Source organism: Alexandromys fortis, unplaced genomic scaffold, assembly GCF_014885135.2.
Source record: "Alexandromys fortis isolate MF-2015 unplaced genomic scaffold, M_Fortis_MF-2015_v1.1 scaffold_7, whole genome shotgun sequence".
NCBI classification, from domain to species: domain Eukaryota; kingdom Metazoa; phylum Chordata; class Mammalia; order Rodentia; family Cricetidae; genus Alexandromys; species Alexandromys fortis.
The window spans coordinates 19817058-19841689 of record NW_026067920.1 but is presented as its reverse complement, the minus strand read 5'-3'; positions in this window follow the sequence as shown (position 1 = coordinate 19841689).

Here is a 24632-nt window from a genome sequence, read left to right as displayed (position 1 = left end):
TAAGACATGTACAGTTCCAAGGGGTTGGTATAAGGGTTCTGCTTTTCTTAATGGCATTGTACTTCTGAGTTTCTGACTCCTGAGACTGACTGAGTTTCTGACTGTGACTTTTGAGTTTCTGGTCCATTTTACTTGAGCTGACGAACCTTCAGGGACTCTTTCAAATGGAGGAGTCTGCCCTCCTCCCCTTCTAAAAGGTTGTGGGCCATGGCAGTGTTTGGAACTCTGCGTCTACCCCTGTAGCTCAGTTCTGGTCTTGAAGTCCGAAGGCTGTAGATACAATGTTCTTCCATGCTGACTCAGAGTGTCACCCACTGAAATTTGGTCCATCCATCTGGGTGTCACTGCCCTCATCTGTCAAACGAGGACAAGGAACTTCACTGCCTCTAAGATGACTCCCAGGTCAAATGACCAGCTACTCTGATTTAACATCGTCCGCACTTCATGTTGTTTCCCAGGGAAGGTGAAGTAAAGTGAGAGGGGGCCCTGCCAGAAAGGAAATGGATTGGCTTAAAAATATTGCTAGGGCATTGCCAGCCTCTGGTTCTTAGAAGGAATGATGCCCGGATGCCTTAAGCTGTTCACTGTGGGCAACAAAATAGCTTTTATTCCTGGCCATCTAGGATGGCACTGATTAAGTACAGCCTTGGAAGACAGCTAAAAACCTTTCTGTGATCAGTGGTTTATTTAAGGAATCTTGGTCAGACGCCTGAATATGAGGCTCTGATAGGGTAGCTGGGAAGAGGGTCTGTGTCCGCGTACCTGTGTGGATGTGTGGTTTGTATAGACATAGAGATGGAGGAACCTTGTTTCCGAAAGACTCCAGATCACTCAGGTAATGAGGTCTTTCCTGTGTTCCCTAGGGCCGTGAGTCAAGGCCCCAGTGTCCTTGTGTCCTTCTCCCTAGGGAAAACCAGTGCTAAGCAATTCAACCTCACACTATAAAACACATCCTTGGGGACTCCTCATGTATAGGAGTGCTTGCTGTATTGCCCAGAGGACTGGGAGTGTGTTTATTGTGAAATCTGGAAAGCTCAGATTCCAACCTACTCTATTAAAGTCCATTCCAGAGTCTTTGACTAGCTAGATGCCTCTGGCTCAGGAAGGGGCTTCAACAATGTCTGCTACACTGTATCTCCTTGAAACTCTTTCCTTGAGGGTGCTTCGCTGATAATGCTCTTGGGTCAAAAAGTGAAAGCTGGTAGTCTACAGTTCAGTGTGAGCCACCTCAGGAAACGGTATTTTCGAGTCTGGGTTACAATACTGAACTGATTCTGAAGGCAGGTTGCAGGTGAGGATAGCTGCACCGTATTAGAGGAAGCTTCCACTGCTGATTTTGCTTTTGTTAGGAGTGTACTGCCTCTCAGGTGTTCCTACATCCATTTGCCAAGGATAACCCATGTTCTGGGTTGCTCTAGGAGGAAAATCGAGGAGATAAAGCTTGTCTGATGTTTTCTGAAGAGGCCTTTCACCTTCTCTCCAAAGCTGTATGAGACAGAGGCTAAAGATTCTAGCAACATCTCGAGAAGCAACTTCCACCCAAGGTCCAAAGTCCTCCCTACAGAGTGCTCACTTCAACCCTGCTTCTGCCGTGAACGCAACTCTTAATCCAGCTGTAACTGCCTCGTCCTAAATCCAAGAAGACAACTACAAAGCCCCCAAGCGACGATGACAACTTAATGGGATAGGTATGGCTGTGTAAGCATCTCTGTAAGCAAAGCAAAGCTTTGAACTTTAAAGCATCTCGGCTAATTGTAAAACCTGGGTTTTATGGCCTATCATTTCTCCAGCTTTCTAAGAACCCAAGACACATTTCAAAGCCACTGATGAGCAGGAAGTGTTCACCTCAGTGTCTTAAGTGAATATCTACATATCTAACTGCGGTACTATTTTATTCATAAGGTTGTAGCTGCTCCACGTCTTGACTTGAGCTTCACATTTAAAATTACTTTAACAACAAACGTGAGATTTACGCAGACCTACAAGAGCCAAGGCCCAAGATGCAAGGGTTACCAGGACACAGAAGCAGTGAAAACAAAACCCTACTCGCCAACCTTCCCTAGACCAACCCTGAAGGAGCCACGAAAAGAGGTTTGTGATGAACACCCGGGGACCTGACCAAGAGGCCCAATTTCTTTTTCAACAAGTCATCAAAAATACTGTATGAGCCAATTACATAAACACTGGAATTTCCCAACATCTGATTTCAATAGCAGAGGAGCAGCCCAGGTTCACGATGGAGATTTCTCAATAGGCAGCGCCGTTTTCCAGGTAATTAAAACTGTTTGTACAGGAGGGAGATTTATCTTCTGAAACCATTTTAGCACGAGTGCCCTCCTGAGTGGTATCAGTTGACATACTGCATAATCTAGAACAGACTAATTGCTGCGTGATTTCTAATTTTTTCTGCAGCCATGTAAATGAGCTGAAGTCTGCACAGGTGGAGCCCATTAGAGTGAATGATTTTTCCTCTCATGTTGTTATCTTCATTTGCCGTTGTCTTATCAACTCCGAGTAGGAAATCCGCTGTCATGAAAAGCAGGCGAGGGAACAATGTCTGGCTGGAGAAGTCTTTTTTCATTATTTTTTTAATTTATATGGCCTTACCTGCTCGATGCACCCTTTTCTGATTAGCATGCGAGGCAGCCAGTAACGCGGTTTTATTCAAATAAGGAGGCAGGGCTTTAATTTAAACTAAAAAAAAAAAATCATCTCCATTTCTTATCGGGGAACAAGGATTCAGGATTCAATAATACATGAATTTAATAATGCATGCTGGTAGACTTCACAGGTACTAAATAGCAATACCAGAGCGGGCTAGTGTGCTCTGTAGGTGGCCATCTGAAAGCCCCAATCTGGTTTATCCACAGCCCCTCCCGCCTGCTCTTCCGTTATTTCCTTTCAGTAAAGGAGCTATGCCATTTGCCATATTCCTCTGACGCTGCCAAGAGCCCAAATCGCAGGACGCATCTTCATTTTATGAGCGTGTTTAATAGCTGTTAAGCTGCTGGACTTTAGCCTTTGCAAGAATTCCCAAATTGGACTCGTGGGAGATTTGAAAGGATTGGGAGGGAACGAATGGAGAAAGCAAAGGAAGGAACTGTATTCCCGACCACTAATTGCCTTCTCCACCGAGGTCTCTGTCCACTGGCTCTTTTCGGTGAGCTAAGAGTCTAGATTTGCAATGCGCAGGGCCATGGTCTCTTTTTATAACTCTATTTGTGTTTCATGCTCCCAGACGCCTGAACCTGGCCCTCCTGTGATGGTCAGTATTGAGCATTCAATATTCTTTCTTTTTATTATTTGTGGGACTCTTTTTGCCAATGGCTATCCAGCAGATGGCTGGTCTGTTGTGTTCTCTTGAGAGCACAGTGTGTTGAATTTCAGGGGCCCAGATGGATTTTCTGAGGGGTTTGGCCCCCCTGGAAAGCCAAGGGAATCAGACATACATTGTTTTACGTCATTCTCGTATTTGTTTTTCCTCTTATTTAATTTAGAAAATTAGATAAAGCTGATCCACTTCATCTTCTTTCATCTAAACATAAAGGGTTATGCTTTTTTTTTTTTTTAACAAAGCAAATTTAGACGGGCTAGAGAGATGGGTCAGCAGTTAAGAACACTTACTTAGTGCTCCTGCGGAGGATCCGAGTTCAATTCTCAGCACTTCTGTTTGGAGGTTTTACAATCACCTGTAAGCCTAGCTCCAGAGTCATCCAGGGCATCTGCATGCATGCAAACATACCCATACATGTACATATAATTTAAAATAATAAAAACAAATAATCTAAAAATAAGTTTGGAATGTTTGTCTAGGAGAGATTAAATTATACCTATGGACTCTTGTCAGCACAAGCACACAAGAAAAAGTACACTGTAATGATTAATCAAAATTTGGGAGGGATTATTTATCTATTTTTTGTATTATACCGACTATTTTTCAATTAATACTAATAAGTGCTGCCTGGCTTTTGTGAGTTTATGAAACCAATGTGTACCGTGTATAGTAACGACATGGCTCAATTCCATTTGGCTCTAGTACCAAGGAATTCTTAGTTGCCAGTTGATTGTGCAGCTAGCGGCTGATGGCTTCAATATTTGAAGTCTGTCTCCTGTGGCCCAGAGAACAGAATAAACTGGGCAGAGAAAGGTCCAGTCCAAGTAACTCTCGGCATTCTTAAAACACAGTTTATCTTTCATTAGAGTTTATTGGTCAGTGAGCATGCGTTTGAAAGGAATTTTTTTTTTTTTTTTTGGCTGGGCGGTGGTTGTGCACGATTTTAATTCAGTGCCTGGGAGGCAGATGCAGGTGGATCTTCGTGAGTTCGAGGCCAGCCTGGTCTATGGAGTTAGTTTCAGGACAGCTAGGCCTCTTACACAGAGAAACCTTGTCTCAAAAAACTAAAACACAACAACAACAACAACAACAACAACAAAAACAACAAAGTTTCTGAAGGGAAACTATTTTACGTTTCCTTTTATGTCTGTAATTTACAACCCAAAAGGCTTCCGGGTGGGTTAAAACTACACATGCTTAACACATACCCAGGTAACAAGCAAAATAAACTAGTGAAAGCAAAAATTATGCCATTAAAATATGACATTGATAATTATCACTAAGCTTGCAAGATTCTGAAAGTTGAACATAGTTCATGTAAATAGTTAAGAAAATACAGTTCAAAGTATAACTTTTTTTCTTTCTTTCTGGTGTTTGGCCCGTTTCTTTCACATGGGTGAATTACAAAGGGCAATGAGAGGTGACTGCCTAGGTGAGTCCAGTCTTCAGATATTGTGACAGGACATGGTTATCTCTAAAGCTCATACAGTAATTAACACACACATGCATATCTCGTGTTTTTAGGTTTATGATTTTATGTTGGGGTGAATCCCTAGCTATCACGGGGCACATGTGGTCCATGGGCCACAGGCTGGGTGCACAGGTAACACGCAGAGATCAGCTCTGATCCCTAATGGCATTGTCCATGATGATCTTACAGAAAGTCACAGAAAAGATTTCACCTTCAAAAGGACGTTGCTGCTTGGCTTACCTCCACCTAAGAAGGTTGTATCCTGAGAATTTTTCCCAGGGGTCAAAACGGGATGTCAAATTCATTAGCCCTCTTTCTACCTGCAACACTAATCCAGATTCCTCAGCTATAGAAACATGCCTTGCGGGTGGTTGCTGAAGTTATAGTGTTTTTTTTTTTTTTTACATTTAACGTTAATCCAGCTCAGTATCACTAGCAAATCCTCTTGAAATATGTGCATAGAAGGCCAGGCCAGTATTTTGACATTCCTGGCTGGGAACTATGCCATTAACACCTTCAATTAATCTCCATGCAAGGTCATTTGGCAGCCCAGTTTCAGGACCATATGTTAAGATGTTATTAGCTCTCCTGTAAAGGAGATGTTGGGCCATTTACAACTAGAAACAGATGCCCACCAATAGGATCAGGAGGGAGCAGTTGCCTTAGTTACAGCGTCTCGCATCTCACCTGTAACGGAGATGGGGCAGGGAGCTCCCGATCTCATCACCGAGCTGGGATTTTTCACAATTTTAGGTGTTTATGAAGCCATTACTACCAGACATGAGAAACAGAAGAGAGGAAAGGAGAGAGACTCATAAAGGAAACCAATTTCATTACAGATTCGCATCTTAGATAATTGCCCGACATAGCTCCCAGATCATCAGCAAAACAAAACCCAAAACAATGGACGAGGTGTCTGGCAGAACCGAATTCCAGCCCATCTTCTTAGCATTCTGTATCTAGGTCATGTAGCTGTGGAAAATGTATCTAACTTCTCTGTTCTTCATTTCTTTATGCCTGGAATGTGGAAGAACAAGGCTGTGAGGGCCCGGGTCTAAAATGGGGGCATTATCAAATGAGATAACGCATGTAAAATATATCTTAAAAATTAAATCAATTTTAATGCCTGGCGATGGTGGCGCACGCCTTTAATCCCAGCACTCAGGAGGCAGAGGCAGGCAGATCTCTGTGAGTTCGAGACCAGCCTGGTCTACAGAGCTAGTGCCAGGACAGGCTCCAAAGCCACAGAGAAACCCTGTCTCGAAAAAAAAAAAATTAAATCAATTTTAAATTTAAGGTGGGCCTTATTTGTTTCTAGGAAATCACATTCTTACCTGGGTTTATTCCCTTGACGATAGTTAGAACATTTGCTCCATCTTTTATGATAATCTACTGTGATCAGAATCTCTTTGTTATATGATTATAATCTTTTGTCTGGAAGAACCTCTACTAGGACTGTTTCTAATGCAGGACAGGATTCTTCTGATGCTATGGAAGGGTCTGGCACGCAAGAGAACCATTCCCGAACTCTCCACGAGATGGGAACTGGCTTTCCTTGCCCTTACACCCGATGCTCAATTTTACTGTATTGGACTTTCGTCCAGCCCTTGGGGGGATCTGCTCTCAAATGTTAGTTAGGGTGTGTCTGAAAGCATTCTAAGTGAACCCTTTCGATTCTTACATCTATCTCCAGCAGGTCTGGAGTGGGCCCTAGACTTTCAAATCAGGAGCAGAAGGAGAGAGAGCACGAGCAAGGAACTCAGGACCGCGAGGGGTGCACCCACACACTGTGACAATGGGGATGTTCTATCGGGAACTCACCAAGGCCAGCTGGACTGGGTCTGAAAAAGCTTGGGTTAAAACCAGACTCGCTGAACATAGCAGACAATGAGGACTGCTGAGAAGTCAAGATCAATGACACTGGGTTTTGATCCTACTGCACATACTGGCTTTGTAGGAGCCTAGGCAGGTTGGATGCTCACCTTACTAGACCTGGAAGGAGGTGGGAGGTCCTTGGACTTCCCACAAGGCAGGGAACCCTGATTGCTCTTCGGGCTGATGAGGGAGGGGGACCTCATTTGGGGTGGGGGAGGGATATGTGAGGTGGTGGTGGGGAGGTGGCAGAAATCTTTAATAAATAAATAAATAAATAAATAAATAAATAAATACAAACTTTCAAAAACCTAATGAGCTCCAAAGATGTTTTTCTTGGTGGCTTAGGAGACCATGCTTTCAGACCAGCGGTTCTCAACCTTCCTAACGCTGCAACCCTTTAATGCAGTCCACATGTTGTGGTGACCCGCCCCCCACATACATAAAATTATTTCATTGATACTTCATAACTAATTTTGCTACTTTTGTGAATTGTAATGTAAATATCTGATAGGCAAGATATCTGATCTGCGACCCCTGTGACGGGGTCATTCGACCCCCAAAGGGGTCATGACCTACAGGCTGAGAACTGCTGTTTTAGATAGTTATTTAATTGAAAAACATCAGACGAGACTGAAAATTCCAAATATTTGTCTTAGTGATACATATCTGAGGATATGCAAAAGATAATTACCACTTCACATTGGATATGTTTATCATATTATCGCGCTGGACCATAGGACTGTGGACACATATTATGTATCAGGGTTTTTTAAAAGCAAAAATATAACTCTTGCTATCCACTCCCACTGGGTGAGAATGAGGTTGGGCAGCAGTGATTGCCAGGGGTCTCTGATTTTAAAGTTTCCGGAGTAATCTCTGCGCTCTTCCCCATCTCCAAGATGTTGAACACAACTTCGCTTTTATAGATTGTGTTAACTGTGCTTCCGCACGGCCTTTATGTCATAAAACTTGTTCTGTGTGCCCATCCCAAATCAGTGGAAGGTAAAGCTGCTAGACAGGACTTCTAAGATTTTCCTTCTGGCCTCTGATATTCTAGAAACATCTTGTTACTCAGCGGCCCCAAAGAGCCTTAAATCTCTTTACATCCTGGTATTGCGCAGAGCCTATTACATACTACAGACATGTCAAAAACCCACGATGTTCCTCCAGTTCAAGAGTGGCTCAAGAGTACATAAAGAAGGTTCCAGAATCCTCAGCATCGTGCGCCATTTCGATAACTTGGACATGACTAGTTGCTGATGGAATAGGAATGGCTTGTATCCAGGCGTCAGGAGAGTCCTGTGTTTTAGGAGCTGGCCTCTCCCCTAGCACTTGGAACTTAAACATTTACTGCTTTGGGATGTGTATAGGGTCTTCATTACATTCATCATCAGGAGTGGAAAGAAGATTCCTTTAGAATCATGAGTCCCACAGACTCACGGAGCTACAGAGAGAGCGCCGGGGTGAATGAACCTGGAGAGAATGGGTGTAGACGGCCAGAAGGCCGGCTTTAGGTGTCATCTGGAACATAGGCTGGGCGTCTGCAGCCCTCATTGCCCTACTCGGAGAAAACTGGGGGTAGTGTGAATATTGGACCCTCATCAAATCACTGTCAATACGGTTGTTATTGGTATCATTTCACATCGGTTCCTGGTGCCGAGAACTGCAAATACACCGTGTCGTTTTTCCAAAGAGCAGGTGGGACAGCGTTCCCACCTGCTGTCTAGATTTGTCTCCACAGCACCTGATGTAGACTTCTCCCCCAGAAAAAGAAACTGGGGTTCACAGTGAGGAAATATTCTTCCTGTGGTGTCTCAGGTACTGATGTATAATTTGCACCGGGGTGACTCTGGCTTTAAGGATCCTCTTGTTTCGGAAGCGACTAGCGGTTTACAAACTACCTTCTCTTTAAGAATGTGGCATCTCCTTCTCTTCTGCTGTCCGCATCCACATGTGAAGCTGGTGGTCACACACATTTTGCAATTCCTCCCTCAGACAGGCTTCTTGGATCTCTGGCCTCATTTTTTTTGGACTAGGGCCCCAGTGTCCTCGGGCTGTGCCATGCTGTGGCAGCCTTCCCAGGTTCCCTGGTCAGTCCGGCTGAACCTGGTTGGATAGACAGCTGCTGAGCAGAGGTGAAGTTTCTCTTCATCCCTGGTGCTGAGGAGCAGGAATCAATTAACGTTTAGGACAGGAAAATAGATGTCCTGGATTGCTGAGGCAGGACTTGCTTCTATAGCAGCTAAGAAAAGGAGCCCTGAGAATGAACTACCGTGCCCATGGCTCAGGAGGTTGCAGGGTTTGAGAAAACAATTCCTAAGGCTGGGATGTTTTGTGGCAGGTCTCACCAATGCAGAGCGCCTTTCTGGATCCTGGGCTTTGTTTGTGGGCTTTAAGAAGATGGAAGAGAAAATAAAAAGGGGGGGGGGTCCACTTGATTGTTAGGGTGATAGATTTTAAAAAACACAAGAGGGTTTCCCTTTCTGTTCTCGCAGAGAGCTTCCGCTCCACCTTGGAAGCAAAAGGGAAACCGATGTAGAAACAACTGGGGTTGTTTTGAGGGTCATGAAGACCCGGGACTGTGTCTTAAAACTTCAGTTACCATGAGTCATATTAGCCCTGCTAGGTAATATGAGTTGCCTCACACTCCAAAGGAACCTACGAGGAACCCGCAAGGGCATGAGATTGGCAAATGCCCTCACCCATCAAGGGCCATGCTGATGTACTTACATGTTCTGCCACATGGCGGGAGACAGATGGCACATTCCCAGCAGCAGACAAAAAATCTGAGCATCCTGGGGTCGGAGATAGAGCATCCTCGGGTTGGAGAGAGAGTATCATCCTGGGGTCGGAGAGAGAGCATCCTGGCCTCACTCAATCCACACAAGACAGCCCTTCACTCTAAACTGCAGCCCCAATTCCCAGGCTGGAAACAAAAGGTTTTTAAAATTATTTTCAAGGGTGGAGCTTATTGTACCACATCGAAGGCCAGGCAGCTCTTTAAACAATTAAAAATGATCAAAGATAGCAATGAAAAAGAATCAAATGGCTCCTTATCAGCAAACACCAAACAGCTCTAAAACACAGCGTTAAATGAAAAGCACCTGGTGCGTGTATGTGGCGGCCTACTGTTTACATTTTCAGGAATATTACGCCAGAAACGGCTGCAGTGGTTACCTCGGAGGGGAGGCACGGATGAGGACGGGCACAGAGAGAGGACCGCCAGCTCTCACGAGGTGTTCTTGCAGGCCTTGAGTATTTTGTTGCGTGTGTGCGCTGACTTCCAAAAGTCTGAAATAAAACTGCCCTCATCTACTCGGAGAGAAAAGTATCCTAGAAAAGAAGTGAAAAGGGCATTTATATGGAATGGATGTTCGCCCAATCAAATATTAGCTATCTAAAACAAAACAAAAGGACCAACACTGGGTAAAAGGATGAGTTGACAGTGTGAGTCATGCGACGTGCTTGAGACACAGATGTGGGATGGTCCCAAGGAGACGATGTAGAAACAGAAGTCTACTGCAAACTGGAAGAGAACAGGCAAGTCCCCGATTCTCTCCTAGTTGTAGCATTGCTGTTACATGGCAAGGGCTCCACAGTCTTTCTGAGTCTTAATGTTTGTGATAGATGTGGGTAGGAGCTGTGCAGGTGTGTAACCCATGTTAGCTAGCCACGCACACCACAACCCTCCACTGGGGGCTAAAGGAGATGTTTCCTTATTCCAACTAGAGGCAGTACCGCCCACTAGACAGCCTCACAAAGACAGTTATCTTGCCTGTCTGTTTTAGTAAGACATTCTATCATTTCTAGCATAGAATTGTTGGAGCGGTATAGTGTGTGTGTGTGTGTGTGTGTGTGTGTGTGTGTGTGTTCACATTGTGCATATCAATTTCAGGAAAATCCTACCAGTAAAAGGAACATCAAAGGATGAGGACGATGTGAACATTCAGGATCAAAGATAAAGAGATAACATTTTTTTCTAGCAATCACAGCAAATATCTAACTTGCATAAGTGAAGTCAATTACTGTATTATTGCCTCCTTTGCACTGTGCACAGTAGGGATGTCGCTGCATAATGGTTTGCATGGAGAGTTAATCACTTTGATGCATTTCTGACTGATCCCAGCAAATTATGTTTTGGTTCCACTATATTAAACACAAGAGCTGGGGATTATCATTAATAAATCTAAGGCACAGCATGCATAAATCTTGAATAAATCAAATATCAATTACATAGGCAGTATCTGCTGACATCTGCTTTCATCAAATAATATATTTGAAATAGGTGTTATTCCAATTTGTTGAAGTCAAAGGGATCTTCATTCAGGGATCACAGACCCCTGGACCCCAAGCCGGGATACAGCTGAGCTTTGCTGGAGGCCACTTAGTGGCGCTCCGTTTTAATCGGGAAGACTTGGCTTGAGATAGTTGCCCCGAGACCCAGAGGGAAAACAACTGTCTTGCAAAGACTTTCAAGAGGAAGTCATTTTATTGTAACTGAGGAAGGAAGTCCCTCAGCCTGTAGATGTGGAGTGACCATCACAGGCCACGTGGTAATGGTCTGAGTAGGGGGTCTTTTCAAAGGGATCGATCCCTGGAGGAAGGGGCTGGTACCAAGGACTGGCGTCAGGAGAGGTATAAGTATAGAGAGGGGGAAGGAGACTGGGCACCAGGCGCTGAGTGAAACTCTGGATCAGAAATATCAGCTCCTCTCAATGCCACCCCCCCAAGTTCCCTCCTGAGGGAGATGCTAGTGCTTATGCCTGTCATCTGAAGAGAGCAGCACAGCCAAAGTCACCCCTGGCACCAATGGCTGGAGGGGATTTCAATCTGGATCCATTTAATTATGCTACTTGGGACGTGTGTGTGTTGGGGTGGAGTGAGGGGGCTGTATGAGTATAAACACAGAAGAGAAGGGCCCGAGAGTTTGACTGTGTTATAGCAGTTGCGTTGCGTGCTTGAGGGCCCTGGGTTCTCTTCCCTGCTCTGCCTCTTCCCCAAAAGGGAATGACATCAACCTATGTGCCCAGGACAGGGAATGGAAAGGAAGCACTGGCAATACGTGTTCATTCTTTCAAAAGCACCAACTTTCTGTAATCTCTGTCTCGGGAAGGATGGAGTGGCATCTACACTCCCGACTTTGGTGCAGGCTTCCACCAACATGGCAGACTCGTTCTCAGGGTGGTTATGTGGGACAAAGCCCTTCGTAGAACTTTCTAGGGTTGAAGTCATGTTCAAAGAGGGTGAAACTGGGTTAGGAAACATTCTCTCGGGGACTGTCTCATCGTGAGAGGTAGAAAAGAATTGCGTCATTGTTGCTCCCAGGCAAAGCAGGAGCAGGGACCAGAAAATTAATAAGCTGATTACCTTGAAGCCATCCTGGGGCCTCTGGCCAGGGTGGAAATGGTGCTTCGGGGGGCGGGTGGAGTAGTTCATACACTGCTTGTCCCAACCTGAGCAGGCAAGCCTTCCAAAGAACTCAGCATTAGCAGACAATTTCTTTAATCTTGCTTGGCATCGAACAAAAGCAAGAAAAGCAAAACACAGGCCCCACACCTGAGCCTTCTAGGAGTGTCTTGGGTTTACACTCTCAAAGAAGAGGTCGGTGAGCATCAAGGAGCCCGTGACGTGACTCAAGGAAGCATGGGGAGAAGGCTGAGTGGAAACAGCTCTGATTTCATTAGGCCACAGCTCGCCTGCATACCAAGCAAACCAACGTCAGATCTGCCTGGGCCCCTCCCCACACATTTCCCCCATCCCGTGCCCTGCCTTCTCTATCAGAACCTTCAGGGGGATATTGAGAACACTCCATGTCACAGATAAGTAAAACCTGCTGTGATGTCACCACAGAAATGAACACATAGCTTCTGAGGTACAAATACATGCAATGTTACTATATGTCGGTACAAACTGAGTTTTAACTAATTCATTCACAATTTTGTGAGCATTTTAAGTCTGCCGTTTTGGCTCCTTCGCTTGGTATCTGTAAAGATTTCAGGGTTACAGAAATCATCTGGCTTCCTAATCAGCCTCCCAGAGGATCATAGGAACATCTTCAAGGATGGTTAGCTACTTGTGGACTCAAGAGGGAAAGATGGAAGCATTCTGATGACATAAAAGGACCCTGGAGAAGTAAAATTGAATTTGGATGCTTTTGAATATAGATTGTGAACAGTAAGATTGAGTTAGCTTGATACTGTCATTTATAGAAGCAGTGTTAGATACAAGTGTGTAAAATAAAACAAAATCTCAGCACTCAGAAGGCAGAAGTTGGGCGGGAGGGGGGAGGGGATGACTATGAATATGAGGCCAGCCTGGTCTACATAGTATGTTCTAGGTGAGCCAAGGCTACATAAAAGTGAGACCCTGTCTCAAAAACAACAACGACAACAAAGGAAATCTAAATGAAAGCGTGTTTTCAAAATCAGTTAATATTCAAAAGTATACCCTGATATAATGTACTGAAAGAGAAAGGATTAGTAATAGGTAATATATTTTTATTCATTCATTCATTCATTCATTCATTCAACAGTGCAGTGATTGTTAAGGACCAAGGGTGTAGAAGTGATGAGTTAGAAAGCCCATCATCCAAATAAGCATCCCAATGTGAAACCAACAGGGTGACACAAAGCCCACATGGTTCTGAACATAGGTGACTGGCAGAACCAGAGCCAGTGTAGAGTGTGTCAAGCTGGAGTCTCATCCTCAACTTCTGGTTCTGTGGTCAACTAACTGCATGTGACCTCTGCACCTCAGCTTATAGAAATCTCAAACATCGGGGTTGGTCTGTATGGTGCCAGAATGCCAGTGACCTGGAAACCTTTTCTTAAGAGACCTATTGATTCTCACGAGACCCTGGACTATCAGCTAGTTTGAAAAGAAGGATGAAGCCACTGCCACTAATCAAGGAGGCACTGTTGGGAATGCGTTTTCGGTTGTTTACATCTGTGTCTTGTTACAGGAGTCTCTGTGTCACTAAACGTTGTTATGTCTCTATGCAACACTGAATATTTGTCTGTTTTGGAAAGGTCAGGGGATGGCTGTCCTGAAAGTCCCTTTGATCCTCTATCACCACATCCAATCAGTCTGCTAGGACCCAGGGGCGGAGAGGGTATGGCTCTGCTCCTGGGTGCGTGTTTATATCACTTACCAAATATCCCTGCATGCACGTCTGCGTTCTACCATCATTTCCTACCCATTTTATTCTGATATCTTACTGGCGCATTTCCAGACATCCTGAGAGTAAGATCCTTGTTGTTTCAGTACAGTCTGCACCAAAATGCACACATGGAGACTTGGTATTTGCAATGTCCATTTCCTCGGTGCTTTCCTAGGGGCATAGCTTTGGTTTTAGCATTTAGTCGCAGCCTCAGTGAGCCTTCAGCACAACAGGGTCATTCAGGAATAGCTGAGTGAGTCTGTCTGTGAGCCCACAGCCCTGCTGATACATGCATGGTACAGAGAAGGATTTTACATTTCCTGCCATCCTTTTCTCTCACCTACTCTCTGTTTGATCTCCGTGGTATTTTTTCTGTTTCATGGGAAGTAATTGGATGTGTGGTTTTCTAAGAAATATTTATGTTAGAAATCCAACCCACATCCCAGCATCTCAAGAAGTCTATGTAGAAGTTTCCTGGTCTCAGTTTTATTATGTAGACTGCACCTATCACTAGCCCTCCTTCTGCGTTCTACCTGATTCTGAAGGAAAAGCCCTGGACGCTTTGTTTAAAGAATCAGTCAAGAACATGGAAATTATTGGTTTTTTTGTTCTATCATTTGGGACGAGAACCGAGTTCTGAGTTCATAATCCTCGGGTATTTTCAAATATGGCTTAGTTTCTTCTGGAACCCATGAGAGTTAAGTAGTTTTCTAGCCACCCAGATTAAAGCCAGGGTGCCAAGACTTTGGCAAGGATCTCACTGCCTCGTTTTGTTCTATGACAATGCCATCAATTAAGAGGTAGAATCCAAATAAATGGCACCTGTCCCGGCTAATCCAACAATAAATGCTATCCATATGTCCACTGCACCACTGACTCATTGAATAATGTTATTTATTGAGGTTTTCCTGAAAAAAAATGGGGAAAAAACATATGGGCTGGAGTCTCCAGTCAGCAGGCATTCTTGGGGGGTACGTTCTTGTGGCTAAGCGTAGCTTGACCCGACTCCTACAAAATATGGTCACCATTTAGTTGACGTCCTTCACTCTAATGACTAAGAATGATGAACTATGAACAAAACCCACGCTGCACTTAACTTATTCATTCCAGGAGTGCTTCCAACCTCTGAGCCGAAGGACATCTGCATCAGGACCAGACCACATGCGGGACACACCTCTGAGAGCCTTGCTCCCCAGGCAGGCTCTGCTTTAGACCATCCAAACCAGCGTTCCTATAAGAAGCAGGCTTCTGAAGTCCGAAATAATTCATCGCTTTCTCCACTGTAGTCACGAAAGCCCAGGGAGCCTCTTTTTTCAAGATAAGTGGATGAAACAGAGTTCATTTTTCTTTTAATTTCACAAGTATCAACTTTTTATATTTAGTTTTCTTTCCTTTTCAGAATTTCTTTGCTTTTAATTTTTATTTATACTTTTTAATCCTTTTATTGAAAGTCGAGATTTTTTTTTCATTTCCTCACATACTATATCTTGATTTTGCTGTCCCCTCCCTCTATGCCTCCCAGTTCCTCCTCAGCTCCCTCCCCACCCAGATTCACCCCCTTTCTGTCTTTCATTAGAAAACGGTCTTCTAAGGGACAGTAATAAAATGAACAAAAATGGGCACAATAGAATAGGACAAAGCAAACAAGCAGAAGGAAAAGCGCCCAAGATCAGGCACAAGAAACAGATGAAGATGCAGAGACACACTCGTTTGCACACTCAGGAACTCCATTAGCAACACTAAGCCAGAAGCCATGATATATACACAAAAGACTGGTAGGGTAAAAGGAGAGAATAAAAATATAAAGTTATTAAAAATAAAAATAAAATAGTGGGTTTTTTTGTTTTTATTTTTAAGGGAAAAGACAACATGAGATGATCAGGGACCCCCAAAGATGCCACTGAGTTCATTTCTCTGCCGGCCACCTACTGCTGGGCACACAGCCTACCTGCAAGAGCAGTTTGTTTCCTGTGGAAAAACGAAATTTCATTTTGTGAGTGTTTATAAACTGGAAATTGCTTCTGGGTTAGGGATGGGGCATCTGTCCACTTGTCCCTTCAGCTCTAGGACCCCATCTGGTGCACCCCTACGCAGGCCCTGTGCGCTCTTCCTCAGTCTCTGTGAGTTCTTCTGTGCACCAGGCCTGTTGTGTCTAGAATGTCTGGTTCTCTTGGTGTCCCCCAACTCTTCTGGCTCTTACTCTATTTACTTTTACTCTCTTAAGGGTTTCTTGAGTCCTGAGGGGAGGGATTTGGTGGAACCATCCGGTTTAGGGAAGAGGGTTCCAGGTTCTATCAGCATCAACCGGGCCTTAGAAGACAATTAGAAGTTTAGGCCTAAGTCAGAACAAATGAATTAAAACCTATACTTTAAGAAGATGGTCAGGAGATCTGTGTGCTCATTAAATTCAAACTTTGAGAATCCGTATTCTAAGTGCAGTACAAACACTTTTGTGTTCACTCTTTCTCTAGAAACCTCATCTGCCTCGTTGCTAGTTCTCCAAACCAAAGTGAATGAAATGATGTCAAGTGATAGGTGCATAAAATCTAAGGGTTGATGCCCTTATCACAGATTAATATGCAAATGTACTCACCTACTCGCTTATGGAAAAAAGGGAACTTAGCGTAACTGTGGAAAGAAACCAAAGTTATTAACAGAGTAACCGCTGGGCTCTAACTATGCTGCAGGAAGATGCTGCGCTGGGGAGGCACTTTAGAGGAATGGGTTCCTCTGAAAGATACCCAGTTTCCTATCCCTAGAGGAACTCAGCCCAAGTCTGTGATGATTACCAATGAATGCCTGCTACAGGAACGTGTCTATGGGGCTGGGGAAGATCTAGATGACTTTTATGTTAGAGATTATTTTATCTTGTACTCGTTGTAGCCTTATGTTACAAATTTCAGATGTATACACACATAGATGTTCTTATGCTAATATGCTATTTATTTTTACATTTTCATAAGATATTTTATGTCTAGAAATTCAATGACAAGAAGCCAATCTTTTGTTCAAAGACAACATGGACTCTCCAAAACTAGGTCTTCTGAGCTAAAAATGAAAAGTCAGAATCCTTTTCAGTGACATTTATTTGGGGCACACTGATTTATTCAAAAGAGATCATTTGTTGACTCCACTATGTGTTCTACTAGTAGAGGACATGGAGCCAAAATTCTGTCAGCAGCTTCGACCACGGAAGCCATGTGGCTGTGCCTTTAAGACACAAAGCACTTTTTAATAAGTCAAGATCTTGGTTGTGTTGCTGAGGAAAATGAAAAGATATAGACGCTGTCTCTTCGGGCCATTGGGATAATGAGGGGATGTGTGTGGGCAGCGAGGGGCAAAGGTCGGTGCCCTGGAGGTGCCGCATGAGTGTTGGCTTTCACGGTCACCAGCATTGCCGTGGCTCAGGCTTACTCCGCGTGTGTGCACGAAGACACATAGGAGTGTCCCTCATTTCTGTGAAGGAGCTCAGCGAGCTCAAGAAAGGCCCAGGTCAGCGGTGTAAGAGGAGACAATTGCTGTGCTGGGCAAAGCGGCTGCCAGCTCCCCACAGGGGGGCTCTGGAGATGGCTGGCAGGGAGGAGATGCTAAGCTGGTTTGAGGGATGGAAAGGGCATCCTTTGGATGGGGAATGAGAAAGGAAGTTGGGCTAGAAAGTGAGAACCCTGGCTTAGCAGCCACGAGGTTGCTTTCATTGGCCTTGGTCCCTGCTGGCTTGGCCCAGCTACGGGCAGTGGCTTCACGGTCATCTCAACAATCCTTGTGAGCTCTCCTAGGTGCTGGGCCGTGTTATACAGAACCAGAGAGCAGACACAGTTCCCGTGGAGGGAGGCACAGCCGGGCACGAAATGGCTGCCTTCCTGAGAAATTTGAGAGTCCATCTCTATGGGGATAAATGCCCTTTTTCCAAAACAAAAATGGAGAGCGAGAAACAAATTATTTTTCTTTCTCATGCCTCTTTTCACACTTTTCACACCCATGAGCCAAGTGGCTTATCCTGAACCTGCTTACTGCCATCTTCTTCCTAAATTTTCAGAGTGCTCTGAAAATGGGAGCCAAAGAACCACTTCTATGTGTCCCTACACAACTCACAGGAAGTCATTGGGTTTTCTGTAGTATGTTCCCGTTCATAGCATCATCTCGACTTCAAGGCTTGTAGTGCCTGGCTTCAGGAGGTAAAGTTGAAGAATTACTGCTAGCTTCACCCCAGACACTGCTGCAAGCTGTGTATTTTATATCCAGACCTTTACCCCAAGTCTGACTTGTGTGGGTGAGGGTGAGAAATGAGAAATTGGGGTCAGAGAATAAGTAGAGCCATGTCTGTTGTTTGGGGGAGGGGTGGCGGGTCCGTGCTGGCCAAAGAGCATCTCCAGCAGTCAGGATAGAGCCAGGAAGGATGCTAACACTAACCGACCCATCCAAAGTCTTGACTCCTGGGCCTCTAGTGTGGAAGAATAAGCATGGGTGTGGAGAAGCAGGAGGCTGTTCCCATGCCAACCTATGCACCACATGACCGTCCTTTGCTGACTTCTTGATGACAGGACCTTTCTTTGCGTTTCGGATTCAATTTTGCCAGGTCTAAGGCAGTCCTGAGCTGGAAGCTGGAAGGGGCTGGCTAGGGGAGGCAGGCAGGGTGGCACAGCATGCTGTCTCTCATAATTACAACAAGCAGCTGCAGTCAGCTCCGGACCCCACCTTGCCCTGTCAGCTAAGCCTCCTGTGGCGGCGTGTGGGTGCTATGGGAATCCAGGCTACTTACTGACTCTGGCAAACACACCAAAATCGGACAGATCTGCTTGGCCCAGAATTCCCTCTGTCTTTGGCATGCTTTTTGTGCAAAAGTGTTGAGTGACTATGGGAGGGGTGAGGGTGGGGGAATCTGAAGCATTGTGTGTGCCACTGACCGAGCAAGCCCAGCACATTTGGCATGCACGCCATACTTCATAATCACTGCTGCAAAATTATTTGTTCGGTACCCGCTGACGTCACTTCTCCCCTCTCCTTGAGGAGTTGAGATTTTTTTTATGAACGTTTGCTCGCCCTCTGACATAACTGACGTGATAGACTCTCCATCACACACACCCTCCAAAAAGTTCCAGCCAGAAATATATATCATGATGACGTGTCCAGTGCCCTCCCCTGCTGCGGCAATTCTACACCTTGGCAGAAGAGACACCTGGGTTTCAACCCCGGGAGGCAGCGTGGGACAGGCAGTCTCTGCAGCTGCTGACTTTTCTGCTGCTTCGTATGAGTGTAGGAGTAGTGTGTGTGTGTGTGTGTGTGTGTGTGTGTGTGTGTGTTTGGCAAGTTGCTGTAAGCTGAATGGAGCTGTTAGCTGTCTCTCTTCAACACATTTGCCAGTTTCATTGCCTGCTCTAGGATGTCTTTGTCATCATTATCCAGGGATCAAAGATAATAGACTATTTGAAATCCTAATTCAATTAAAACTTAATCCTCAGATGTCAATAGCAGCGCATTGTGCAGAAGGTTACAATGTAGGCAATTTCTTTTGAGCATATCATTAAAAGAACAAAGCAAGAAGAAGAAATGGCCCCGGCTATTTTCCAAAGCAAGATGCTCATTATTGTCTCGGGAACTTTTGCCACTATGATAAAATTTAGGCTATATTTCAATATGTATTCAGGGGGGAAATCACGTACACTTATTTCTACACTTAAATCCATTTACAATGATTGGCTTTGTCTTGTGTAAGGGGATTGAGTACACAAGATCCTTTTAAGAAAGAACACTTTTAATAACCCAGGCACCGAGGCAGATGTTCCTGGTTACAAAGTCCCCAAAGGACATAAAAAGTCTGTCGAAGTTGGCACTCTGCGGAAGCCGGAGTGAGCCCCATTGAATTGCTTTACGTGCACAAGAAGCAGAGTTCAGTTCTCTTTATGGCTTGAACCTCTCAGGCCGCTGAATCTCCCTTGTGATTGGCTGCCTCACCTGCCCATCAGAAGCACTGGCCTTTCTGTGGCTAGAGACCGAGTCATAGGTTCCAGCATTTCTGTGCTTCGGCTGCAGTCCAACACCATGCCAGAGTTCTTGCTTGCGAAGATAGCTTTCCTCCTCTCCTGTCTTTCTTTTCGCTCCCCAAATAGACTCGTAAGATTCCTTTTGAGCTGGCAATGAAGCACCAACTTTAAAGTCACCAAACCTCTGAGCAGGCAATGGGAGGAAAAGGTCTCTGGAGGGGGGGAAATGTGCCGCTAAAAGTCAGAGAACACTGCACTCCCTCGGGGAGAGCTTATGAGTCACAGGAGCTCTGACTCCCCCAACCCATGTGTTGAGCAGAAAGGGAGAACTAGTTAGCAGCAGAAGTGGACCCAAGAGCAGGCAGGTCCCGTGGGAGCTTGATGCTGCCACTGTCAATATCGTAAAACTGCCCTGGCGCAGGGTAGAGGAGGGAGAGACAGTCATCGCCTGACAATTACAGCAGCAGTGAGCTCCAGGACCTTGCTCACCCCAACTCTGTGGGATTCAGAAGTGCGTTCTTTACACAGAAGAAATAGCTATGACCCCCGTCTTTGAACTGGGGGTGCTAGTGTTGTACTATCTTTTTAAAAATGGATTTAGAGAATAGCAGAAGAACTACCAAGGGTGTGGGCTAAGTGGAGCGGGGTGGGGTAGGGTGGGGTAGGGGAGCATGATTTCTTGTGTCCAGATGTCTGGGTTGAAATGCTGTCTCCAACACTTCTAATGTTAAGGTTTTCATCCAAAACCTTTTAGTCTGTCCTAGAATGGGTATAAACATTGTGTCTGCACATGCTACTTTGCTGCTTTTTTTTTTCAACTTGACACAACCTAAGGTCATTTAGGAAGAAGGAACAGTTTGGCCAATAGGAAAGCATGTGAGGTATTTTCTGATTAATGAGTGATGGAGGAGGGCCCAGATCACTGTGGGCAGGTCTACCCCTGAGTAAGTGGTCCTATATGTGGGCTGAGAAGGCCATGGGAAGCCAGCCAATCAGCAGCATTCGTCTAGGGCCTCTGCTTCAGTTCCTGCTGATATGGGAGGGTCTTTTGTCCATGTGTTACTTTCATTGGTTAATAAAGAAACTGCCTTGGCCTTTTGATAGGACAGCAGCTTAGATAGGCAGAGTAGACCTAACAGAATGCTGGGAGAAAGAAGCAGAGTCAAGCAGATGCCATGAAGCTTTGACGCCATGGAGCCAGCCACTAGGTCAGACTTGCTGAATCTTTCCCGGTAAGCCACAACCCCATGGTGATACACAGATTATTAGATATGGGTTAAACCAGTATGTAAGAGTTAGCCAATAAGAGGCTAGATATAATGGGTCAGGCAGTGTTTAAAAGAATACAATTTGTGTGTTGTTATTTCAGGGCATAAGCTAGCTAGGCGGTCGGGAGCCAGGTGGCAGGAATGCAGCCCGCTGCTCCTTCTACATCCTGCTACCTGGTTCCTACCGTAGCTTCCTTCAGTGATGGATTGTGAGCAGAATGGGTAAGCCCAATAAGCTGCTTTCTCCCCAAGTGATGGAGGTGGGTCTTGTAATAATAAAGAAACTGCCTCGGCCCTCATAGGACAGAAAATTAGGTAGGCGGAGTAGACAGAAGAGAATGCTGGGAAAAAGAAGCTGAGTCGAGGAGTCGCCATGATTCTCCCACTCCAGACAGACGCAGGTTAAGATCCTCCCTGGTAAGCCAGCTCGTGGGCTACACAGAATATTAGAAATGGGTTAGAACAATATGTAAGAGCTAGCCAATAAGAAGCTGGAACTAGCCGGGCCAGGCAGTGTTTGAAAGAATACAGTTTCTGTGTAATTATTTCTGGGCATAAGCTAGCCATGCGGGCGGCCGGGTGCTGGGGACGCAGCCCTGCAGCTTCTATTTCAACACCCAAGTTTATCACAACAATAGAAAGCAATTTAGAATCTTTCCTCAAAGTGTGCTTGGGACTATTATTAAGTGGGATGGTATATTTAAAGGGCTACACCCTTTAAATTTGTGGTTGGAATGAAAATGGCTCCCATGGGCTTATACGTCTGAATGCTTGGATACCAGGTGATAGAACTGTTTGGATAAGGTCAAGATAAGTGGCCTTGTTGGATGAGGCATGTCACCGGGGGCAGATCTGAAGTTTCGAATGACTTCCTCCATTCCCAGGGTGCTCTCTCTTTCTCTCTGCCCCCTGCTTGTGGATCAAATTCAGGATACCACCATTCCCATGGTACTCTCTCTTTCTGTCTCCTGCTTGTGGGTCAGGATCTGAACTTGTAGCCTCATTTTCACTCTGCTAGTCTCACCAGTGACAACAGCACTTTGGAGGTGTGTCTGTGGGAGATACATGCACAAATGTGGTTTGCAGCACTTTGGAGGTGTGTCTGTGGGAGATACATGCACAAATGTGGTTTGCAGAGAGAGAGCAGACCCTGTCTGACTATCATGCAGTCATTTCATATTTTCCTTCTGATCTTATCATAAGTGATTATAGACTCTAATTTGTCTGCAAAGTGTCACAGGGCTTGCACAGTCACAACTGTAAAAAAAATGTCTAAGATGGAAACTGGGTTGTCATTACTGGTCAACACTGCCTTTAGCATATTGTATTTCAACATATACATTGCTAATAATTATCTACTGAAGAGTACAATTATATAGCTTCTCTCTCTCTCTTTTTTTTTTACAAAAGGTGTTAATTTGTTGAATATAAACATTTGATGATTTGCTACAATTTTTGCAATCATGTTTTGACATACCTTTGTTATAAATGAAACCTCAACAGGATAAGAGAAGTGAAGGATGAAACCCCAGTCTCTCTCATGCTGGGAGACGCTGCCAGCTGTTATGTTCTTGGGCTATGGCCAGGAATGTTGATGGGTCAGATATTCTACGAAGGGGGAAGAGCCATTGGCTGGTACAAAGATCCCCTGCAGTAAGGGTCTTCCTGGGTGGGCAGCATGAGACCTGTTCCTTCTTTTCCTCTCTCTTTTCTGCCTTCTCAGGACTCTTGGTATGTAGGCAGCTAAATCCTTGAAGTAAGAAACTTGAAGAATTACATGATGCCGAGCCATTCCCCATTTAAAATAAAATAATTCCATGGATTCTAAAAGCAAATGGTGGACCATAATTTAGAAAATTAGGATTCTATGAATTCATAAAGACTAAAATAGAATCCATTAAGAATGGTGGGGCATTGGTGCACATGGAGATGTAAATTATCATGATCATGCTTGCTATGCAGACCCTGATCGTGTTGGCATTGGGCCAGCTCCCATTAGAGTGATTATTTTTAATCATCAGCATTTGGTGACATGAATACTCATATTTGTTGATTTCCTGGGAGAAAAGCATTTTATACTGTAAATAAAAAAGACAAAAATATACATTTAGATTGTAGAACAAATAGTGATTATTTTTTATTTTTTTTCAGGGTTTTTATTTGACAGAGCCATGATTTAAATGCCTCTTTGCATGAGGCTCAGATACAGTTGCATTTAAATAGCAGAAGTGAGCTATTTTTATGTCCCGCTTTCTAATGGGATGATAGTTGGTTCATTCTTCAATACAGACCAGGGGACAGAGAATTTCTGGTGATTTCTTTCCTTTTTAACCAAAAGGAAAATTGCAATTTAAATGCAACTCTAGTACTTATCAGGAGTACTCTCTTAACATCTTGCGGAACTATGGCTGCCCAGTTGACCAGCTTCTGCCGGGATTTGAAAATTAAATCGCATTTACCAAGAAGACACGGGATGGAGGAGCATTGCAGGAAGGGCCAAGACATGTCCTGAGGAGTCTAGGAAGCAGAGCTGCAAGGGCTGGGGAAGCCACACCTGCATGGAAGAAGATGGACTTTCAGTGTAGGAAGCCGATGAGCCTAAAGAGGTCCCTGTGCAGAGGAACAAAGACCACTGCAACAATCAGAGACCTCCATCCACTTAATATAACTGAGATCTACTTTAAAATGCAGGGTTCTAAGCCTTACTCTTCCCCATGCCCAAAGATCCAGACGCAGCTGCTCCTGAGTGAGCCCCAGGAAGCTGCCCTTGAGTTAGTACCTTTCTTCCATACAAGATAGCCTGGAAACATACCACATATAGTAAACTCTATGAGAAACCATGTATCCAAAATACATTTTTTTTTGCAGTGTAAATGAACTGTAGTTGCTAGCTTCTAGAATTATGGAAAATCACCATAGTCTAGATTTGATCTATAATGTTATTGTCCACCAACTAATAAAGTTTACTATAAATGTTATTTTAAAACAAAATATTAGTTTGGAGGGAAAACATCTTGATTTCATAGGAGCATAATGCTTCATTGGGGAAACATGTTTGGACAGAAGTGGCTGGAAGTAAAAGCATATGACTTAACCAGAGCACGTGGAGATCAGAGAAAGCTCCACCTGCGTTTCCCCATATGTGAAAACAGCAAAGCCGAGCTCTGGGGAGCAGACATCAGAAGCCTAAGGGGCCCTGTTCTTAGGGATTGCTCGAATCTTATATTAAAAATACTGGATTCTTGCTTTGTGATCCTCGGGGGAGCTCCGGGACCTGTGTTGCTGAGGAAAAGGGATTGTGCCCAGCCAAGAATGATGGCCACTTTTCCCCATTCGTTTTCAGGTTTGCGGAGAAAGCCAGATCCCTACTGTGAGTGCTCACAGCGGGTTGGGTGTGGGGTGAGTGTGGGTGGGGGTGGGGTGGGTGACTGGGTTGGAGGAGCAATAGATTGACACAGGAAAGACTTGCCCTTATATGAGTCAGTTCTTCAATAATTGAGCCAACCCCCCATGAACTAAGATACATTTATTTGCTTCAAATATG